Here is a 6,892-nt window from a genome sequence, read left to right as displayed (position 1 = left end):
GGCTCAGTGGGTTGAGCCTTCGACTTCGGCTCAGGTCATGATCTCGCGAGATCTCGCGTGATCTCGCGTGAGTTCGAGCCCCGCGTCGGGCTCTGGGCTGATGGCTCAGAGCCTGGAGCCTGTTTACGATTCTGTGTCTCCCTCTCCCTCTCTCTCTGCCCCTCCCCTGCTCGTGCTTGCTCTCTGTTTCCCTCAAAAACAAATACACATTAAAACAAAGTCTTAGGGGCGCCTGGGTGGCTCAGTGGGTTGAGCGTCTGACTTCGGCTCGGGTCATGATCTCGCGAGATCTCGCGTGATCTCGCGTGAGTTCGAGCCCCGAGTCAGGCTCTGGGCTGATGGCTCAGAGTCTGGAGCCTGTTTCCGGTTCTGTGTCTCCCTCTCTCTCTGCCCCTCCCCCGTTCATGCTCTGTCTCTCTGTCCCAAAAATAAATAAACGTTGAAAAAAAAAAAAAAAGACACACGCCTTTGGCCCTTTCCACGCTCTGAGTGGTCCCCTTCCCGACCTGCATGCCCTGGAATCTTCACTTTGGGCAGGTCTGTCCCGGCCACTTTGCCACGGACACTGGGGCTGTCCCACTGGGCCACACAACCCGGCCGGAAGACGCACGTGTGTTGCGTCTGGAGCCACAGCGAGATCCCACGGTCGTGGCCACCGGTGGGCCGGCCCCGCAAACACAGCCCGGGAGCGGAGGCTGGCGGCCGACCCTGGGTCACCTGCTGGCTTGTCGCACTCTGACCAGGAGGTGGCACGGTGTATTACGGGCCGTTTCCCCGTAACCAGCAGCACCCGGAGACGTCACCGCTCACAACAGCCGGTCCTCGGCCGGGCCACCCCGCCGGCTGGCCCCAGCTGACCCCGCCCTATTTATAGCTGGCATCCCCCGGCAACCGCACAAACACGGGGCCAGAACAGCTGAGAGGCAGAGGCGAGGCCCCAAGGTCTTAGATGCACAGATCTGCTTTCCGCACATGGGCCCAGAACAGACCCCCGCCCGGGGCGTGCGGGGTCCCCCGCTCTGGACCCACCGGCCAGCTCGGGGCAGCTGGGTTCTGTGACTCTCCGGGAGGGTGGGTCCAGTTCCTTTGGAAGGTGCCACATTCCCCGAGGCTGAGGTCAAGGCCAGCGGGGTGCAGGCAGGTCAGGAGGGCATGGTGTGGGTGGGGCCCCAGCCTCCCCCGCTGCGTTAGGCTCTGAGTGCCTTTAAAGGCACTGACCTGTCGCCTCTGCAAGGAGGCCATCAAGGCCCCAAGGCTGGCATTCCTGCTGGCAGCTGACCCGGCCTGTCCCCACTTTGGGCCCCGGGGGGGGGGGGGCGTGTGTGAGTGACATATTTCCCCAGGTGGGTCACCTCAGCTCCCCTCCTCCGGTGGCACTTGGGTCACCTCAGCTCCCCTCCTCCGATGGCACTTACAGCCGCCCACGGGCTTTCACATTCAGAAAGCGTCCCAGCCTGAGACGCCCCGCCAGCCCGAAAGCCTCATGAAAGCAAGACCTTTGGAATTTTGGGCGGGGGCCGCCGGGGACACAACACATGTCACAGCTGTCCCCGGCCGCTGCGTCTGCTGGTTTTATTTCGGCTCCCGGATGCCTGGACACCCAAACCCACGGGGTCGCAGGAACCCACCCAGAATTCCTTCCACCCAGGCTATTTCGCACCTCATGGTAAAAGGCATTTCACACTCAGGGGAATGAGCAAATTTCTGGCTCCTTCTCAAATGGCAAAAGGGAAGTGATGTGGCCCATTGGCCAGGCCGTCCTGGGGTCTCTCCTCTCTTCGTGCCGACACCCAGCCCGCAAGCGAAGTCTGGGCGCTGTGTCTGAGGAACGCGCCCCGAGTGCAGCCGTGTCCGGCCCCGGGTCCCCACCCGGGTGCGCACGGCCCTGCCTGTGGCCCCGGGCTCTCGGGTCACGCTCCCCTCAGCTGTCCATCCTCACCGGGGGCCCGAGGCACAAGGAGCCAGCCTGCTCTCGAGAGTCCTCCCTGGTCCCGAGAGCCGAGCAGGGGAAGTGACCCAAGTGTCCACGGACGGACTGATGGACACACGAAACGTGATGCACGCACCCAGGGCAATATGACTCATCCATGAAAAGGCACAGAGCTCTGACACCTGCTACTCCATGAACGGACCCTGAGAGTATGACGCCCGGTGACAAAAGCAGACACACGAGGCCCCGTCGTGAGCGATCCCACTGTTCAATCTAAAAGGACCGGTGTCATGTTGTGCGAATTGCTTCTCACTAAGAAGAAGTAAGTTAAACATGCCAAACAGAGATGCCCCGGGGCCCCCATGTCACACGGAGAAGCAGCCCAGGCCCGTAGCTGCCCTGCGAGGCCGCCCGCTCTGCCTCCAGCCCTGGGCTCACCCCACAGGGCCTGTGCTGCTACTGGACTCTGCACCCGCAGCTGCACGCTTCCTCGGGGGGGCACACGACTCCCACCCTCAGACCCTGCAGGGCCCTGCTCCGACCCACATGTGCACACACCACCTTGGAACCCCGGTATCTGCTTGGTTTTCTTTCTGCCGGTGCATGGACAGATGACTGACAGACAGATCAACAGACAGGTAGATAGTGGATGGAGGGATGGATGGATGGGTAGAAGGTTGGTAAATAAATAGGTGATAGGCACATGATAGATAGACGATAGATAGATAGACAATAGATAGAGAGATAGATAGATAGATAGATAGATACATACATACATACATACATATGATGGATGGATAGATACACAGATAGATAGATAGATAGATAGATAGATAGATAGATACATAGATACATAGATATAGAGATAGATACATAGATATATAGATACACAGATACATAGAAACATAGATGTGATGGGTGGATAGATACATAGATACATAGATGATAGATGATTGATAGATAGATACGTAGATACATAGATATGATGGATGGATGGATAGATAGATACACAGATGATAGATAGATACATAGATAGATATGATGGATGCATGGATGCATAGATAGATAGATAGATAGATAGATAGATAGATAGATAGATAAACAGACAGGAGATAAATTGATGACAGAGGGATGGTGATGACTGACAGATCAGTAGATAGATTATACATGGATGGGTAAGTAGTTGATAGATAAATGGATAGATCCACGATAGAAGGATAGGGAATAGATACAGACACACATTACTGACAGGTGGACAGACGAGTGGGTGGATGGATGGACACACAGATGATAGTTTAATAGCTGACTGACAGACGGATAGAGACATCGACCTCACTGATGCCTGGAGGGATAGATAATAGATGGATAGATGGGTGCCTGTCTGACCCCGACAGCCCACAGCTTGGACAATTGGGTCGGAACCACTGCCCAGATTTCAGAGCTTTGACCCAGAGCCCCCTAGCTGAGAGCCCCTCCCTCTGGAATCTCCTTGGACAAGCAGGTCCAAAGTGGGAGAGAGAGAGAGGGAGAGAGAGAGAGAGACATCCTCACAGGACTGAACTTTCAGCCCCAGGCGAAGGTTGGGAGGTGGGGACGAGGCAGGAAATGTCACCCTGGGCACCCACAGAGACACACACGGGGTAAACAGACCCTCAGCCCTGCTGACGGGGAGGAGGCAGAGAGGCCACCCACCAGCCCAGAAGGTCACGTCCCAGCTGTTCCCCCGACCACAGCTGCTGGCTCCCGATCCCTGGCCATCGCCCCCCGGGGCCGCAGCCCAGCACAAAGAATGTCTGTGGGGGCACAATCCAGATGCACCTGGCTGGGGCCGGGTCCCAGCTCACGCGTCTGGACTGGACGGTTGCAGGGGCGGGGCCTGCAGGGTCTAGGGGCTCGTGCCTGCGCGGGTCCGGCCGAGGGCTTGGTTTGGAGCCGTGTGGCGAGGCTGGGCCTCCGTGCAGGTCGGTGCACAGGACGCGAACCCTAAAAACAGGTCACTGATGCCCGGCGGGGGGCCAGGACACGTTGCAAGGTCCCAGCCACGACTGCCATTTCCCTCGGGGCCACGAGGTGGCGCTGACCCGCCCTCCCCCTCCCCCACCCCCCAGCCACCGCACGCTTACAATGCTGTTTCCTTATGCGTGTTTTTGCACAGTTGTGGCAAGTGAGTCTTACTGTGTGCTCCCGTGTAGTCAACGCTCAGTGTGACTGTCAACAGACGATCCAGTGTCAACCACCCACCCCACCCAGAAACCAGGCGGGGGGGGGGGGGGTTGTCCTGGAATTTCTCTGTCTCTCCGGGAAAACCGAAGCGTAGCCAAGAGTCTGAGAAAGGTTGTCCAGGCTCAGAAAGGCAACGTACCCCTCAGGGTCTGCCTCCCTCCGGGCAGGACATTTGCACGGAGTAGAGCCAGGTGCCTGAACCCCGGTGTGAGCCCGGGCGGAATGAACGACAAGGACCACGGTCTAGGGCGTCTCCCAGAATCCATGGACGTCCTTCCAAGCGCCATGATTTTGCCCACGGCGGCTCTGAGCTCACTTGTCCAGCATTTTAACCAGCAGGCGAACGGACGCTGCTCTGTAGACAGACGACCATGTGATGAGGTGTACCCGGGGGCTCACGAGGACGCAGGGTCTGATTCTGGGCCGGTTGGGGGCTCAGTGACAGGAAGACAGGACACGGCGTTCACGGCCAGGGTTGAGGGGCAACCACACAGGAGGGTATCCCCCCAGTGGCGTTGCCCGTGGACTGGAGACTCCCCACCGCCCGCCCACACCTGCTGCTAAGGCCTTCCCGACAAACCCCTGTAGTGGATGCCAGGAGCCTCCCCGGGGGCCATCAGGGTGATGGCTTTTCCTGGACACACACCCTTTCTACAACCCTTCAACCGCTTGCTAACAAGCGAATCCCCCGCCGCCAAAAAAAGGAGTAAATAAAACCACACTGACTTCCCCTCTAGCCTTCTTTGTCTGGTTTTTTGATCCTCACATCCTAGAGAAAAGATCCTCTTGGAATCTTCTGGAACTGACTGAAAGGAACGCTCGTCTTCATCTAGTGAGCTCACTGGCCCTGTGGCCATTCTGCGTGGGGTGCTCTGCTTCGTCGGGTCTCAGGACCATTTCTACGACCCCAGTGCGGACACACACAGAGCCCCTTTATCCACCAGAGCCGAGAAAGACAGTGTGGAGGAAGCTGCCGTTCCAGTACGGGATGTTGGGAGAACAAAGTGACAGGCCCGTAATGTCACACAGTCGTCCGTGGGTCCTTAACACTAAGACCACCTGCGTCTCATATCATGACAAAAACGCGCCCAGAACAAACACCCGTGTGACAGTTTTATGCATCTTTCGCATTCGATTTATACGTCTTTGATTGAACGCACTGTGGCCAGGGGTACTCAGCACATTTCTGGGTATGAACTCTGGGTCTGTGGCACTTTTCCACAGCCAACAAGGGGGTCCGTCCGGATGCCTGAGATGCACCTGGCAGTCAGGTACGTGCCCCTGGGTCCCCAGGGCTGTGGGACCCTCTCAAGTACGTGCACCTGACTCCCCAGGGCTGTGGGACCGTCTCAGGTACGTGTACCTGGATCCCAGAGCTGTAGGACCCTTTCAGGTACGTGCACCTGGCTCCCCAGGACTGTGGGACCGTCTCAGGTACATGCACCTGACTCCCCAGGGCTGTGGGACCCTCTCAGGTACGTGCACCTGGCTCCCCAGGACTGTGGGACCGTCTCAGGTACATGCACCTGACTCCCCAGGGCTGTGGGACCCTCTCAGGTACGTGCACCTGGTTCCCAGAGCTGTGGGACCCTCTCAGGCACGTGTACCTGGTTCCCCAGGGTTGTGGGACCGTCTCAGGTACATGCACCTGACTCCAATCCACACAGCTGTGGCATCCTCTGGGTCAGCAAATCTCACTGGTGCCAGAACGTTCCTCCCAGCAGACTTTGTGCAGACCGCAGCACCGGCCTGCACATGGAGTCAGGGGTGCAGAGAACGGGACATGTCCCCGGGCCGGCACGGTGTCAGACAGAGCCAGCTCTCGGGTGAAGGACACACAGGCACCGTCACCTCAACCGGCCTGGAGAGCCTCGCTCGGACGTGAGCCGGTAACCAAAACAACTGAAAGCAGGTGTTGAAACAAATTCTTGTACACACACGTGTACGTATATTCATGGGTATCTCAACATAGATTTTTTTTTTTTACAAAATCGATTCATGTTATTTGCCGTATGATGAGAGCAAGAGACAAAAACCACACAACATCACCGTCAACACAGAACAAACATTTGGAAAAAACCTAACACGGTTTCGTGATTAACACTCGATAAACTAGGGAGGGAAAGATATGTCCTCAGCCCAAGAAAGTCTCCACAAAATACTCAGTGTTCGGGTCCTACTTTACGGTCAAAGACAGAAAGTTTATGTGGATTTCACGTCGATTCACAGGAACGAAAAGAAAGCTGGCAAGTCAACCCCACGTCTCACGGCTAACGGAGCCGGGAACCCGCGACCTAACGGGGTTTGTACGTGTCCTGAGGACCCCGGGGGTCCCTGGAGCCCAGACGAGGGAACATCTTCCTGCTCCTGGGGTAGCAGAGAAGAAGGGACAGACGGTAACGTTCAAGACAGTCACCCTGATCCTAGACACCTTCCTCGTCAGAATGGGGTCCGCAGGCGAGGGGCTCTCAAATCGCTCTGAGTGGAAGGACCCCCATGGTGTGTCTCATCCCAGGAGCGGAGTGCCCCAGGATGGGCGAGGAGGGGTGAAGCGGTCCCTCGGCCGAGCCCAAGTCCACCGGGACCCTGCCTGAGCCCCGCCCCGTTTCTCCATTTCCCACCTTTAACGTAGAGTAATCTTGACAACGAGCCTGCTGTTCTCCCAACAGAGGAGAGAAGGAAGGAGGCCGTGTGGACGGAAGCGGTGGACGTGAGGTGACACGGAAATCTCGATACGCA

This window comes from Felis catus, chromosome X (genome assembly GCF_018350175.1).
Source record: "Felis catus isolate Fca126 chromosome X, F.catus_Fca126_mat1.0, whole genome shotgun sequence".
Classification (NCBI taxonomy): Eukaryota; Metazoa; Chordata; class Mammalia; order Carnivora; family Felidae; genus Felis; species Felis catus.
The sequence above is the reverse complement of the archived record's forward strand: the minus strand, read 5'-3'. Positions refer to the sequence as shown.